This window comes from Anolis carolinensis, chromosome 1 (assembly GCF_035594765.1).
Source record: "Anolis carolinensis isolate JA03-04 chromosome 1, rAnoCar3.1.pri, whole genome shotgun sequence".
Classification (NCBI taxonomy): Eukaryota; Metazoa; Chordata; class Lepidosauria; order Squamata; family Dactyloidae; genus Anolis; species Anolis carolinensis.
The window spans coordinates 251,997,846-252,015,325 of NC_085841.1; the positions used below are offsets into that span (position 1 = coordinate 251,997,846).

General features: G+C 40.8%; 1 protein-coding gene across 1 annotated transcript in view; it reads right to left on the reverse strand.

The window, feature by feature from the left end:
• The window catches only part of LOC103278702 (uncharacterized), a 40,254-nt gene that overhangs the window by 22,121 nt on the left and 653 nt on the right, over positions 1 to 17,480 (reverse strand). The window lies entirely within an intron of this gene.

Here is a 17,480-nt window from a genome sequence, read left to right on the forward strand (position 1 = left end):
ACCAAAAGTTACCATTAAAATTTTTGTGAGGATCTAGATCAGAAGTAATAGTGTGGAAGAACGGGACATTTTTTCCTCCCTCCTTCCCTCCTCATTCTTTATTCTTCGCACTTAATTTTTAAATGTTCTTGTTTTCCCTTTCTTCACAGGCTTGAGCACATTGCAGCAGAAGTGATATCATTTTTTTTTCAGGCTCATTTTCAGCAATTGTTTTGAGGATTCTGAGGGAAACATGGAGGTTACAACAAATGAATCTATGGCATTTTCAGGTGGTTTGGGGCTTGAAAGCTTTCTGAAACACTGCAAAAATTGGGGAGTTGGAAGATTTAGTGGATCCCACAATAGACCTCAAAGGCCAGCATGTGGACCCACTTTCCTCATCCATATTTTTTCCCTTTTGTTAATGTTTCCCCAGTTGTTGCAAAACTTGGTATCTTCAAACAGAGGAAAAATATTCAGGGATAACTGCATTGATCATACAAAAAGATACAACAACATGAAAACACTAAAAAAAACCCTGCAACACAACAAAGCTATCTTGCTAATAATAAAAGACACCTATTCTAAGAGCTGCTAGTACTTGAAGCACTCATTTATAAAAAGTGCAACAGCTGAATGAATTGTGACCCCCTACCCTCATCAACAGCTTGTATATATCAAATCATTTTCTGTATATAGAGCACGCTTGGGAATCTTCCTTCAAACCAGTTGAAACAACTTTGCTTCTACGCATATGTCCAGAAAAATGGGTTTGCCACTAATATATCACAATTGGATGCAAGCAGAATGAAGACAAAGAGAAAATGAAAGCAGGAGAAAAGAGTATCCCGACGGGGATATGGGTGGCTGGAACGTGGTACAGCAACCATGAACGGGAAATGCAGATACATTACAATATTTTGTTGTAAGTCCCATTCTGCTCCTCCACCCATTGCTACAAACAAAGCCAAGTGGTAAATTCCTAGGTTTTATTGAAAAGATGTAGCCATGTTACTAATCCACAGATGTCAATTCTGATTATCTTTTTTTCTGGTCGGATTTCATGAACACCAGCTTTGAAACTTATCTAAATACAATCTAAATACCGTAAGCATGAAAGGGAATCCCTTTCAACTCTCTGGCAGGAAATGTGTCATTAAAAAGAAAGGCCTCTGACCAACTCTATTCACCTTTAAGTTTGCCCATTTTCCTTCATGATTATTCCAAGCTGAGATCATTTTACCTTGTTATGACCTGGTGCTTGAAAAGAGTCTTTATTTGCTCTGTTCTTCCAGACCAGCACCGTATCGCATCCCACGGTGGATAAAAGAAATGATAATATCAAAGAGAACTGAGATTTAGCATCTAGCCTGGAAATTTTATACAGCACCAGGTAATGATGAATGTTAAAATGCTTAGATCTACTCAAGACTAATTTTTCATATAGACTTTTAGAACATACATGCAGGGCAAAATGACTTTGTAAGTGGTAAGCATAGCATCTTCTAGACCAGTGGTTCTCAACCTGTGGGTCCCCAGATGTTTTTGGCCTTCAACTCCCAGAAATCCTAACAACTGTAAACTGGCTGGGATTTCTGGGAGTTGAAGGCCAAAAACATCTGGCAACCCCAGGTTGAGAATCACTGTTCTAGACACAGATGCAATTATGCCTAGTTTCCTCAATAAATAGTGACAAAATGAAGGAGCAGTCATCCCATCATGATGGACTAGGCACTTTGAATTGCTCGCAAGGCACTCTTAGCTTCTCTGGTTTCTTCTAATTTTTTTTGAGATCTCACCAGAGAGCCTCCACCATCAAAAATAGTTCAGTGCCTCTAAAACTAAAATTCCTCCCTTAGACATACCACTTCAGTAACAGTATTCCAAAAATTAAACCCACTTCACATGCTATGAGTTAAGAGTTTATATATCAAGATATAAATTGTCTGTACATTTCTTTCACTACATGCCTAGAGTGGTTAACTACTTTGGGAAATACCAGTAGTAAATACCCCCATATCGTCTTCCACATTTAGATCTATTGATATGAAGCTGGGGGAAAGCACTGAGGTAGCAGTGGTGCCAATTCAGATGGCTCTTATAGATGTTCTGTAACATAAACATTAAAGAAAGTGCAGGGCTTCAGTAGGCTAATTTGGGAGTACAACTCTCAGAATGACCCAGTCTCAAGTCATGGCTAGGCGATTCTAGAGTTTTTGTGTGTGTGTGTGTGTCAGAAGCAACTTGAGAAACTGCAAGTTGCTTCTGGTAGGAGAGAAGTGGCCATCTGCAAGGACATTGCCCAGGGGACGCCCAGATGTTTTGATGTTTTTACCATCCTTGTGGGAGGCATCTCTCATGTCCCCGCATGGAGCTGGAGCTGACAGAGGGAGCTCATCCACGCTCTCCCCTCATTGGATTCAAATTGGCAACCTTCAGGTCAGCAACCCAACCTTCAAGTCATCAGTCCTGCTAGCACAAGGGTTTAATTCACTGCACCACTGGGAGCTCCAGATTCTGGAGTTAAAACCCCAAAATAACCTTTCCGTATTCTGATTGGGAGACAGTTGTTTATCACGCCTGAATGTCCTATGTTTTCTTTGTCTTTTCGGAGCAGACATGTTCAGTCTTTCTTAGTTCTTCTTGTTTCATATCTGTAGTACTTCCTTTCTCCCATGTTTTAAGCCTCACCATTTCTGTTGCCTCTCCCTGCCTGCCAAATGCCTCCCCTTCTGCCCTGAAATGTCATTAAGTTTAAGCCCCTCTTATCTCCTTATGCTTGTCGCCTTGCAGGACTTCCTGTCTCATTGCTCAAAAACAATAGATTATCCACATCCTGATTATATTTTGAGCTAAATAGCCCTTCTGCAGAGGAATATTTAATACTATGTGTAATTACACATAGAGAAAATAGCAACCCTCTAATCATTTATGTTAGCCCTGATGGGCCACACTGATTCAGGTTTGCTTGTTTAGAAATAGTACATTTTCAGTACAATAGTTACACTCTTTTTGTAACTAACCACATGACTTCCTGCTTCACTATCTTTCCTCATCTCTTCAAGGTCCTCCCTGTTCTAGTTTCTGCTTTTCCATCCTCTTGTGTCCATCAAGGCCTCTTAGCTGACATACAAGAAAAAGCAGATGTTGGGGTCTTGAGAAATATTTATTAACACCACAAATTCTAAAAGAGACCGACCATTGGGATATGAAAGATTCCCAGCTTTCCCCCATTCTTGGGTTTAATGCCTGCCAGCAAATACTATGGCCCTTCAAAAGCCTAGGTTTGTAGACAAATGTTTCAGCTAAACAACAATACTCTTTTCCTCATTTTTAATCTGAATGTCCCTCCATCTTTCCCCCCAGCAAACACTATGGCCCTTCAGAAACCTAGGTCCAAATACAAATGTTGCAGCCAAACTTGCAAGCAAGAGCTATTTTAATAGCGCCAAATGTTGAAGTTTTAGAATTTCCTTTACTCAAGGGAGCTGCATTCTTCTAAGATTATATTATTACTTGGGCTAGCTGCCTCGGCAGTGCAGCCATCTCATTTCCCTTTTGGGTGGGAAAGTTTTTCCTCCTTGAACAGGGACTCTAATTATGATTGCAGTCCAAAAGGGAGGATGTGAATATTCTGAGAAGACCAACAAAGCAGTCCAGGCTCATGAGCCAATGCCTTGTGTGAAACTGCATGAGACTAAAACAGAGCATACACGCCTGGACCTCTTTGTGTCTATTCCTATAAAAGCCACTCTTTTGCACATGTATCTGTGCATCTAGTTTGGGAGAAGATCACTATGACTGATCCCTAGGTGTTATGTAAGGTATCTCTCTTGAATTACAACTGATTATCTGTGGTGGAGGCTCCTTCTTTGGAGGCTTTTAAGCAGAGGCTGGATGGCCATCTGTTGGGGTGCTTTGAATGCGATTTCCTGCTTCTTGGCAGGGGGTTGGACTGGATGGCCCATGAGGTCTCTTCCAACTCTACTATTCTATGATTCTTTGCTGCTTACAAAAGTACTGTTGAAAAATTACTGTTGTCCTCCTCCCCTGGCACCCACACCATTCTCACTTACTACCACACAGGTGCTTGCGCCTCCAGTATTTACATCCACTGGTGTGCAGAGCAAAATTTATGGGACATGGTATTGATTCTTTGCAAGTTTTCTTAAACTGGTACCACCAAAATGTCCTATACTACAACTCCCATCATCCACCATGTAATGAGAAGATTGCTCTAAAATTCAACATTCAAAATTGATCAAATTCAAAGACATGACTATGTTAATCTATCCGTTTTCAAAGGTGTCTCAAAATATCTTGGAGCTCCGGTGGCGAAGTGTGTTAAAGCACTGAGCTGCTGAACTTGCAGACCGAAAGGTCCCAGGTTCAAACCCCGGGAGTGGCATGAGTGGCTGCTGTTAGCTCCACCTTCTGCCAACCTAGCAGTTCGAAAACATGTAAATGTGAGTAGATCAATAGGTACCACTCCGGCGAGAAGGTAACGGCGCTCCATGCAGTCATGCCAGCCACATGACCTTGGAGGTGTCTACGGACAACGCCGGCTCTTCGGCTTAGAAATGAAGATGAGCACCAACCCCCAGAGTCAGACATGACTGGACTTAACGTCAGGGGAAACCTTTACTTGTACTACAATATCTTGAACACCTTTCAGTTAGTCAGCTCAGCCAGTCACCCTAACTGTAAAGAAGATTGTAATCATTGAACTGAAAAAGTATTAGTTCAAAACCACCAAACCTGAGTTAGTCAACTGAAAGAGCTTTGTTGCATAAGTTTCAATCCGGAGGGTGGGAAATTGGTGTAATAATAAAAACAACAATCACTTTGATTTTGCCATGTGATATAAGGAACACCATTTTACCCTGTCATTGTATATAATGGGTCCTGAACATCCACAGATTTTGATATCTATGTTTAGTACTGGAACCAAACCCCAGCAGATAGCAAGGGTTCACTGTACTTCAGTGAGCCAGTTTTTGCCAGACATTCTGTCAAAGCCACCTGCGAGACAAGTGTTTCAGGTGTGACCCCAATGAGGGCATGCTGCCCAAAGGTCTCCAATATATGGAATGCCCATTCTTCATTGTTTTAGAACTCTAAATGACTGGTTCTCAAAGTTTGGCTATCCAGACAATTTGGACTTTAACTCCCAGAAGCCTCCCTCAGCTTGGCCAACATTCTGGGAGTTGAAGTCAAATTACCTGTCAAAAACCAACTTTAGGAGCCTTTGTTAAATAGTGTGTGTGTGTGTGGAGGGGGGGGATTGTGTCAGAAGCGACTTGAGAAACTGCAAGTGGTGTGAGAGGATTGGCCGTCTGCAAGGACGTTGCCCAGAGGATATTTTGATGTTTTTAACCATCTTTGTGGAATGCTTCTCTCATTTCTCCGAATGGAGCTGGAGCTGATAGAGGGAGCTCATCCGCACTTTCCTCGAGTTGGATTCGAACTGGCAACTTTCAGGTCAGCAACCCAACCTGCAAGTCATCAGTCCTGCTGGCACAAGGGTTTAATCCACTGCGCCACCAGGGGCTCCTTATGAACAATGGACAGTTCCGTGGTCTCTGCATCTATGTACACATATGGCTAAAATATCCCGTCCTCCTTTCCAGAGCATTCCTCATTCTACAAGATTAACTAAAAATCTTAAATGGATTAGTCTATCCAGCTCATATTATCTCTTCTTCAGACAAATCACTTGCTACCTGATGCTGATTCTTTTAAGATAGCAAGGATTTAATACAATATCTTTTGCACACAAAGGCTGTGTACTTTCTCACCACACACTACCATATTGTGATAGGATCCATCACAGAAACTAATAGGGCATAAGGTCATTTCCTAGGCAAATTCCTCCAAGTTTTAAAGAAAATTATCAGTTTATAAATCAAGACATTTTTGTGTAATACTGTTGCTATTAGAAATCTTCACCAGAGTTTGCCATATGAGTGTTTAAGGGATTAGCAATCAATAAAAAGCTAGAGTTCAACAGACAAAAACTTGAACTGATTGCAAAATACTTGATTTCAAATTTATGAGCAGAAATCCAGTGTGATTGTGCAAACAAATCTGCCAGTGGTTCTATTCTGAGAGTTTGACACTATCCTATTTGCTTTATCATACCCATTCCTAGTTTTTCTCACACTACTTTTTTGCTTGAGAGGTTTCTAAATCTAGAAATGTAAGGCCCATGATAGCTTATACACAGGCCAAAGGGGGGGGGGGGGCAAGCTATAAATCCCAATACTATATTGTGAAACTTCAGGAAACAATGGCAAAGTTGCTTCCTATACTGTAAGTTTCAAATGTCATTACTTTTTAAATTGTCTTTAAAAACATCACAAATATCCTTACAGATGCCCTGCCTCCTGTGCCTGCATGAAAATAAAGACAGGATACAAATATAACTATCATATAAATAAGTAAAGTGCATTAATTCATTCATGTTTGAATCTTAAAGTGAGTAAGATTATGATAAATGGTCCCAGCCAAATGTTAGGTTTCATAACCGTCTGGAGGAAGATACATTCCTCAACTGTTTTCATGATCTGTCCTCACAATACCCCAAACAAGATAGGAAATTCTCAATCATTCATCATAGCCAAATACGAACTGCGATACTGAGCAAATTTGTTGAGTTTCCTCCATTACAAAGAAAGACGGAACTGAAGGCTTCTGAATCTCTGCCCAGTCCCCTTATCATTAGGCAGTCATTCCTTACTTTTAACAAATGTTCAACTGGCACAAGGAAAGGGAGACTATCTAGCCCGGGATCTTGTCTCTAATCATGAGTAGTGATGAACTTCACATAGAAAACTACAGCCTTCTCACTTGGACTGTGCTTTCAAGATATTTCCTGCTTATGGCTATGCTAAGGCGAATCTATTACAGGATATTTTCAGCAAGATCTTTTCATAGGGGGTTTGTCTTTACCTTCCCTCTGAGAGTGAGAGAATGTGAGTTATCTACGGTCACACAGTGAATTTCCATATCTCAGTGGGGACCCAAACAGCCAAGGTATAGTCCAGGCATGGCCAAACTTTGGCCCTCCGGGTGTTTTGGACTTCAATTCCCACAATTTCTAACAGCCGGTAGGCTGTTAGGAATTATGGGAGCTGAAATCCAAAACACCCGGAGGGCTGAAGTTTGCCCATGCCCGGTATCGTCCAACTCTCAAGCTACTACTCCAGGCTGTATCCTAGGACTGATAAAATAATAACATTTATCACTAAAAAGCTTTCTCAAGATGCCACTAAAATGTACTGTAACAAGAAAATGTTACGCATTGCACCAGCAGAGTAATTGCACCCACTTGTTAAATTCTGTACACATTTTAACCTCCTTTTTACCCAAAAAATCTGGTGAGCCTTTAGAGTACATGACTTGTAACATGTTTTATTCAAACTCTGGGTTTTCCAATTCTGCTACATTAGTTAACATCCCCTGACTATCTCTCATTCAAAAATATGCACTCAACACATCAGAGACAAACTACAGTGTTCCCTCACTACTTTGCGGTTCACTTTTTGCGGATTTGCTATTTCACAGTTTTTCAATAAACTCTAAAAGACTATTATAAATCATAAAAAATACAATTTACAACCTAAGGAAGAGAGGAAGGAGAAGCCAAAGGGAGAGAAAAAGAGCCCAAGCAGCAACGGGAGGAGAAGGAGGCAATTTATCAACACACGATTGGTTGATAAAGACTTAAAATAGTGTATAACTACTAAAATAATGTATAAATATTAAAATAAATATAGTGTCCCTACTTTGGGGATTTTCACTTATTGTGGGTGATCCTGGAACCTAACACTGTATTCATAGTATCAGAGGACTATGGGAAATGTGCATTTCATTTCAGCTTCACATCTTTACCTAACTATGGTAAACCATATACGCCATAAGAATATAAACTTTGCATCAACAAAGTGACATATCAAAACTGGGGTGCCAGTTAGCTGACAGACAACAATTTGATCATGGTCAAATATTGTCAAATATTCCACAGACCCAAATACTACACTTTCATACATGATAGTCTATCTTTTCTCTCATTATTACATTATATAAATTTCCATTCATGACACTGACAAGAGTAAAAGTTCAATGAACCACACAAGAGAAGGTGTCCACACATTTCCTTTAAGAGCAGGAATCTCTACCCCAAAACTTAAACATAACCATCTTTAACATTTTTTTTCAAAGTTGCCAATCCATAGCCACAGTTAACTGCAATGATTTAAATGAATCTGAATATTATTTTCTCCTGGAAAGTAGATGCTTAATAATCAACTAAAATATTCATAATATGCATATGAGTTGTAACAATTTGATCTTTCCCTGCGGTTGTGTTATAAATATCAAGATCTCCTTGGTCTGTTTAATTTCATTCACATGTGGATGTGCATGATAATCTATAAAAAAACGATTTAGTAGCACTAAGGTAAGGTAAAGGTTTTTCCCTGACATTTAGTCTAGTCATATCTGACTCTAGAGGGTGGTTCATCTCCATTTCTAAGCTGAAGAGCCGGCATTGTCCATAGACACCTCCAGGGTCATGTGGCCAGCATGACTGCATGGAGTGCCATTACCTTCCCACCTATTGATCTACTCACATTTGTATGTTTTCAAATTGCTAGGCTGGCAGAAGCTGGGGCTAACAGCGGGAGCTCATCCTGTTCCCCAGATTCAAACCGCCGAGTTCAGTTGCTCAGCGATTTTACCCGCTGCGCTACCGCGGGCTCCAACAGCACTATGTAGATTTAAATTAATTGTTTTTTAAAAAAAGGTTTTAGAATTAGCGCTCTTCCACCATTCATTAAAAGCTAACACAATAATACTTTGAATACAGGACCACTCAATTGACTATACTGTCTTTTTAATCCGTCTACAGCACAAATCCATATTTAATTCAAAGGTCTCTTGCAAACATAAATGTACAGTAATGATAGTCCAGTATTAACTAACCTGATGATCTACAAACAATGGAGTATAATTGCAGAAAATTATCTTAAGCTCTCCAATAAATACTGCATCCTCCACATTTCTGTTCCCTGATCCCACATCAGGGATTTGTACATTTACAGACTCCCAGACTTTGTGAAGTTGAAAAAATGAACAAAGGATAAGAACAGCTTGAATAAAGGCTAATTTGTGAGTTTTGGTATCCCTTATGTCCTCATATGAGCTCAAGGTGCCTAACAATATGTTTAATGGATAGAACACACCATCAAAACTTCCTTTCTCTTCCTTAGATTTCTCTAGTATTTTAAATCCCAAACTGAGTTGAGGGTTACCTCAAGGATCTTCCTTTCCACCTTCCACACAGTGCAGAGTAGCATATGTAATGCTTTGGAAAGGATAAGGAACTTCCAGAATTCCCAAAGCCAACGCCATACCTCAATCACCTAGTTCTGGACCTCATTAGGTAAGATACACCACTTGGTGGAGCCCTCAAATACAAGGCATTGGTATGCATATTAACTCAGAAATAAGTTTTGCTGAGTTCGATGGGGAGTGATACCCAACAACTGTTTTGAGCTCTGCAGTCTTGAGGGGTTAGCAAGTTTCAGTGGAATCAAGGGATTTACTGCTGAATGAATATATACAGCAGAGGTTGGCCAAGTGCAGCTCCAGGGCTGTGTAATAATAACAATAACAACAACTATTTATTTTTTGCCTCTCTTTGTGATTCGAGGTGGGATACAACATGGTTAAAACAGCAAAGTGAAACAAAACACTATGAAATACATGTAATAAATACACAAAGATAAAATGTAGATTAAAATTTACCAGAATGCGTCCTAAAATAATGTTTTTGTGATCCTCAATGTCAACTTGTTTCTGATCACAAAAGAGAGTCGTTTGTTGCTCCTAGAAGTCCCCAGGTACAATAGCTTGCCATTAAAATCGATTCTAAGGACATCTTGTACTGCATAACATAAAAATGCCAAATTTGGGGGGCCAGAAGTAGACTACATTGTTGTTTTTCTTTTTTTTAGTCCATGTCGCCCCTGAAGTGTCCTAGAACATTAAAGTGGCCAACAGACCTACAGCGATTGCCCATCTGTGATGTTAAGGATGTCACTACAAAAGTGTTATAATTATGTGCATTTGTAGTAGATAAAGCTTCACATTGAGTCTCAAATATCTCAGAATTCTGCTGCTCTTTCAGACAGAGGATGAGCTTCACAGAGCCTCACTGCCACTTTCAGGGTTCCTTGTGTTGTAAGTTGGGAATGTTTCTGCTACACTTTGATTTGATTTTAAAAGACACTTCTTCCTAAAATACTTTTTATTAGCAACTTACACAGTGGAATAGTAAGTTATCCCCCCTGCCCTTTGTCACCATATGCAACATTTCATAATTCAAAGTGCAGATTTGTTGTCAAACTCAAAAAACAACAGACTATAATCAATATCCAAAAAACATTTATCATGAGAGTTTCCAAAACATCATATGATTGAACGGTGGACAGTGGCTACAAATTGCATATGATATATATGTTATGAATTGATGTCATATAATTTCAGAAGCCTTCAACTATTTTGCCTCCAACAAAGCAAAGTTTGAGTTGCAATTTATCTTACAATGTGAGAGTCAATGTTCTGACTAATCAGGGACAAAGCATAAACCTTGTAAGTTCTTCCACGTCCTTGTTATTTTTTTCCTATATACAGGCAGTCCCCAAGTTGTGGACAAGATAGGCTTTGTACGTTTGTTCTTAAGCTGAATTTGTATGTAAGTTAGAATAGGTACATTTTAAGTGTAACTCCAATTCTGTGTGTGTGTGTGTGTGTGTGTGTATGTGCATATATATACAGTAGAGTCTCACTTATCCTACGTTCTGGATTATCCAACGCAGTCTACCTCCCACTCGGATCCACAGCTCTTTCTCTAGGCAGCAAGTACTGGACTTTTTACGGATTTAATTTCCGACAATGTTGTTACTGTACATTCATTTTATGCAATTTTATCTTTATTTGTAGTCAATTTGTTAGCAGCCAATATTTTTGTAGTCAATGTTTTCAATAAATTGAGATGTTTTGGTGTTAAATTCGTAAATACAGTAATTACTACATAATGTTACTGTGTACTGAAGTTTTTCTGTAGATTTGTTGTAAAACACAATGTTTTGGTGCTTAATTTGTAAAATCATAACGTAATTTGACATTTAATAGGCTTTTCCTTAATCCCTCCTTATTATCCAACTTTTTTGCTTATCCAATGTTCTGCCGGCCCGCTTATGTTGGATAAATGAGACTTTACTGTATACGTATGTATGCGCTGTAGGAGCCCCGGTAGTGCAGCGGATTAAACCGCTGAGTTCTAAACTTGCTGACCAAAAGGTCAGCGGTTCAAATCTGGAAACTGGGGTGAGCTCCTGCTCTTAGCCCCAGCTTCTGCCAACCTAGCAGTTCAAAAACATGCAAATGTGAGTAGATCTATAGGTACTGCTCCAGTGGGAAGGTACTAATGCTCCATGCAGTCATGCCAGCCACATGACCTTGGAGTTATCTACAGACAATGCCGGCTCTTCGACTTAGAAATGGAAATGAGCACCAACCCCCAGGATCGGATACAACTAGACTTAACGTCGGGGAAAACCATTTCTAAGCCGGCATGACTGTATGGACTGCCATTACCTTCCCGCTAGAGTGGTACCTATTGATCTACTCACATTTGCATGTTTTCGAACTGCTAGGTTGGAAGAAGCTGGGGCTAACAGCGGGCGCTCACTTCTCTCCCTGGATTCGAACCTATGACCATTCGGTCCACAGGTTCAGCAGCTCAGCGCTTTAACATGCTGTGCCACTTTAGTCCAAATTCCGAAAGAAGAATGGGGCTAGCTAAGCAAGCCCTCCGTGCTGTTCCCCTCAAAAATAAATCAAGTACTGAATTACATATAATTTAATATGGATTATCCAACCCCTACTTGTATTCTTAGTTTTTTTTAAAGTGATAATCCTGAGTAATTTAAGAATGGCAAAAAGAATTGATATCACATAATGCTTACATAGATACTTCTCATCAGACTTTAGGGTGTGAGACTGTACATTTGTAAACAGGTCCACTAATGTAAGAGACATTAATCTCAATTTAACTTTCTCAGCAGTTAATGAATATAGAATTTCATCTAGAATCCACATATTAAGGTTGCAATTCTATATACATTTCCTGAAAGAAATCTCATATAAATTATATCTGACATTTGCCCAGCCAACCACACATTTATCTATTTTCTCTGACTTGTATTTGTGTAAAATCTTATTGAAAAGACTCTTGAAAAAACTTTGGAAAACTGTAAATAACCCATTCAATATAATTTAGACAGAAAAGATGTATTAAACCTGTTTTCATTCTCTCCCCTACACAACTTTTCAATTTGCGCAATGGCAGCAACATCAGTCTCAATGATAAAAACTAGTTCAGCAAGATAAAATACATTTAGCCATGTAAGCTGCTCTGGGAGTTAAATTTAATTCTTCAAATCTCCAGCTACTTACTTTAGCTAGACAGAGGTGTGCTATTCCTAAGAAATGATCAGCCATTTCTATACAATGGGTGCCTTCAGTCCCAAATGCATTCATTCTATTTCTCTTTCAACTTCAAAAGTTTGCAAAATTTCATGTTTTGGGAAGCCATGGCATTTATCTTTACTTATTGGGGGAGAAATGCATTCAAGTATTACGTGCATAATGATAATGATAATAATAATAATCGGTAACAATGACTTTTAACATTGCAAAATAATAGTGATGAAGGTAATGGAACCAAACTAATTGTACATAGATTGTTGTGAGTTTTCCAGGCTGTATGGCCATGTTCCAGAAGCACTCTCTGCTGACATTTTGCCCACATCTATGGCAGGCATCTCAGAGGTTGAGGGATCTGTTTGAAACTAAGTAAGTAAGGTTTATATATCTGTGAAATGTCCAGGGTGGGAGAGAGAGAACTCTTATCTGCTTGAGGCTCCCAACAAGCAGATTCCCCCAGGCAGCAGGCAGCCAGGCTTTGAAGCTGCAAGGCCCTTAAATGCTAATTGAAACATTCACAATTGCCTTCAACAGACAAGAGTTCTTTCTCCCACCCTGGACATTCCACAGATATATAAACCTCACTTGCTTAGTTTCCAACAAACGCCTCAACCTCTGAGGATGCCTGTCATAGATGTGGGTGAAACCTCAGGAGAGAATGCTTCTGGAACAAGGCCATACAGCCCATAAAACTCACAGCAGCCCAGTGATTCCGGCCATGAAAGCCTTCGACAACACATTGTGAACAGATTGTTCAAAGGACCTATTCAATTGAACGTCTCTGGAGATTTGTAAACAGAGGGTGGGTGGCCATCTGTCGGGTGTGCTTTGACTGTGTGTTCCTGTATGGCAGGGGCTTGGCCTGGGTGGCCTTTGTGCTCCCTTCCAACTCTGATTCTATGAACTTCTCACTTTTGTTCCTCCTGTAGTGGACTTTGCCTGCCTCCAAAGCAAACTCTCCAAAACGCTTCTGCCAACTACATAATTCCATTAGCCTGACTTAGCACGAAAAAGAGCAGCTGTCTCTTTCCTAGCACTTGTCCATCAGCAGGCAAATGGTGTGTGTGTGGTGGGGTGGGGGGATAAAAGGGAGAGAAAGATCTGTCTCTTGAACACACGGCCCACCACCCACAGAGGACTAGCTTGAACTCCCCCCCTTAAATCCAGACCCCATGGGAATCCCCTCCTTAGAAAAGGGAGGGAAGAAAAGAGGGTTGGGGGGGGGGGAGAGATTGTTTCAAGACTAAGGGCAAACTTCAGCCCTCCAGGTGCTTTGGACTTCAACTCCCACAATTCCTAACAGCCAGTAGGCTGTTAGGAATTGTGGGAGTTGAAGTCCAAAACACCTGGACAGCCGAAGTTTGCCCATGCCTGATCTACACCATAGAAGCTATGCCTCAGTGCTATGGGGTCATAGGAGTTGTAGTTTTAGGAACTCTTTAGTCTTCTCTGCCAAAGAAAGTCTCCCAAACTACAAACCCCATGACCCCATAGCACTGAGCTATAGCATCAACTGCATTAATTCCACAATGTAGATGCCCCCTTGGTGGGTTGGTGCTGGACTCACTGTCAACAGCGCCTTGCTGGGAGTCAAGATGGGATGAGCAATGATGCCGCCTCCTTGGAAAGTGGGTAAGAGTTGGATTTCCTGGGGGTGACAGAACTCTCCAGCCAGGTGGGCCTGCCCTTTATGGCCCCCTAATCCTAAAGGCCTTAAAGGAGCCAGATCCTGTCTGATCTGGGAAGCTAAGCGGGGTGAACCCTTGAGCAGGAAAGTCTGGGTGCTGTTGCTGGTGGAGGGGATGACAGCCATCTGCGGAGGGCTGGCTTTCCAGGTTACTAACTGGACGTTCAGGGAGAGAACCACTCCCATGCTGCGGCAGCCCCACTGGCTGCTGGTCTGCTTCAGGGCTAAATACAAAGTGTTGGTTCTTACCTTTAAAACCCTAAACAGCTTTGGTCCAGACTATTTGACGAACCACATCTCCCACTACAGACCAACTCGGACACTGTTGTCATCGGAGAGGCCCTGCTCTCGGTCCCATCCCCATCCCAAGAGTGGCTGGTGGGAATGAGAGAAAAGGACTTCTTCGTGGCCGCCCCGCACCTCTGGAACTCCCCTCCTAAGGAGTTAAAGATGGCCCGCTCCCTCCCCACCTTCACGTACCTCTGCTCACTGGCTTACGAGGAGGAGTAGATGGTAATACTGACCTTATACCTCTGATTAATAGCTACCGTTTGTATCCATGCCTTGTTTGCCCCACCAGCTCAATAGACATTGTGAGCAATGATTAATCTACAGTAGAGTCTCACTTATCCAACGTTCTGGATTATCCAACGAATTTTTGTAGTCAATGTTTTCAATATATCATGATATTTTGGTGCTAAATTCGTAAATACAGTAATTACTACATAGCATTAATGTGTAATGAACTACTTTTTCTGTCAGATTTGTTGTATAACGTGATGTTTTGGTGCTTAATTTGTAAAATCATAACCTATTTTGATGTTTAATAGGCTTTTTCTTAATCTCTCCTTATTATCCAACATATTCACTTATCCAACATTCTGCCGGCCCGTTTATGTTGGATAAGTGAGACTCTACTGTATTTGCCCCCAAGGAACTGGGAAATTGACACTTCTGTTAGCTCTTTAATGTTTTATTTCATGTCTGATATAACAAGTTGCATTTTAATGTAATGTATATATAGTGTTCCCTCACTACTTCGCGGTTCGCTTTTCGCGGATTTGCTGTTTTGCAGTTTTCCAATAAACTCTAAAAGATTATTATAAATCATTAAAAATTACAATTTACAGCCTGAGGAAGGAGAAGCCAAAGGGAGAGAAAAGAAGCCCAAGCGGCAATGGGAGGAGAAGGAGGCGATTTATCAACACACAATTGGTTGATAAAGACTTAAAATAGTGTATAACTACTAAAATATTGTATAAATATTAAAATAAATATAGTGTCCCTACTTTGCAGATTTTCACTTATTGCGGTTGGTCCTGGAACCTAACCTCAGCAATAAGTGAGGGAACACTGTAATTTGTTTTTATATGTTGGGTTGTCAATTTTAGTTATTATTGGGTGTATTATATCTAAAATCTGCCCTGAGTCCCTCCGAGGAGAAAGGGCAGAATAGAAATACATTATTATTATCATTATTATTATTATTATTAGGAGCCTCCAATGGCTCAGTGGGTAAAACCCTTGTGCCCCAGGACTGATGACTTGAAGATTGGGTGATGATCTAAAGTTGCTGGTTCAAATCCAATCCGGGGAGAGTGTGGATGAGCTCCCTCTGTCAGCTCCAGCTCCAGCTGGGGACATGAGAGAAGCCTCCCACAAGGATGGTAAAAACATCAAAACATCAGGGCGTCCCCTGGGCAACGTCCTTGCAGACAGCCAATTCTCTCACAACAGAAACGACTTGCAGTTTCTCAAGTCGCTCCTGATATGAAAAAATATATTATTATTGACACAAATACAGAGCATGACACAGCAAACGAGATATATATACTGGATTTCGAGAATCACAAGTTGAACACTTCCCAAGTGTTTGGGACTGTGTGATATATTTTAGGATGATGCTCACAGATCCCAGTACGGTAGCCTTTTGCAGTTAACAGATCGTAATTTTGTCGATGTTTATTGTTTCCAAATGCAGGCTGAGATCTTTCGGCACGGCACCCAGTGTGCCAATTACCACCGGGACCACCTGCTTTGGTTTATGCCGAGCGAGCCTTTGCAGTCCGATTTTGAGGCCGTGATGACAGCTGAGTTTTTCCTGTTGTTTTTCGGTAATTTGACTGTCACCTGGTATGGTGACATCAATAAATATTACAGTAGAGTCTCACTTATCCAACATAAACGGGCCGGCAGAATGTTGGATAAGCGAATATGTTGGATAATAAGGAGGGATTAAGGAAAAGCCTATTAAACATCAAATTAGGTTATGATTTTACAAATTAAGCACCAAAATATCACGTTATACAACAAATTTGACAGAAAAAGTAGTTCAATACATGGTAATGCTATGCAGTAATTACTGTATTTACAAATTTAGTACCAAAATATGATGTATTGAAAACATTGTCTACAAAAATGTGTTGGATAATCCAGAACGTTGGATAAGCGAGTGTTGGATAAGTGATACTCTACTGTATTATTATAATTATTATTATCATCATCATCCAAGGAAGGAACTGACCAAACCATGTTGTAGGACGACGGCAGTTTGACACCCCTGCCATAACTCAGGGCTAGGAAATCCTGGGAGTTCTAGTTTGGCATAGTTAGCCTTCCCTGCCAAGGTGGTTGTATGTTTTCTGGGCTGTATGGCCATGTTCCAGAAGTATTCTCTCCTGACATTTCACCCACATCTATGGCAGGCATCCTCAGAGGTTGTGAGGATGCCTACCACAGATGTGGGCGAAACGTCTGGAACATGGCCATGCAGCCTGGAAAACACACAACAACCCTGTGATCCTGGCCATGGAAGCCTTCGGCCACACTGGGCCCGGGCTGTGGCGCAGGCTGGAGAGCAAGCCATCTGCAACAGCTGCAATGAATCACTCTGACCAGGAGGTCATGAGTTCGAGGTCTGCTCGGAGCCTATGTTTGTCTTGTCTTTATTCTATGTTAAAAGGCATTGAATGATTGCCTATATGTGTAATGTGATCCGCTCTGAGTCCCCTCCAGGGTGAGAAGGGCGGAATATAAATACTGTAAATAAATAAATAAATAAACACTTCCCTGCCAAACTCCTAGGCAAACTCCACAGCATGGAACCATTCAAGTGGTGTCAAACTGGACGTGTTCTGCATCCATCACAACCTCTGAGGATGCCTGCCATAGATGTGGGCGAAACGTCAGGAGAGAATACTTCTGGAACATGGCCATACAGCCCGGAATACATACAACAACCCAGTGATCCCGGCCATGA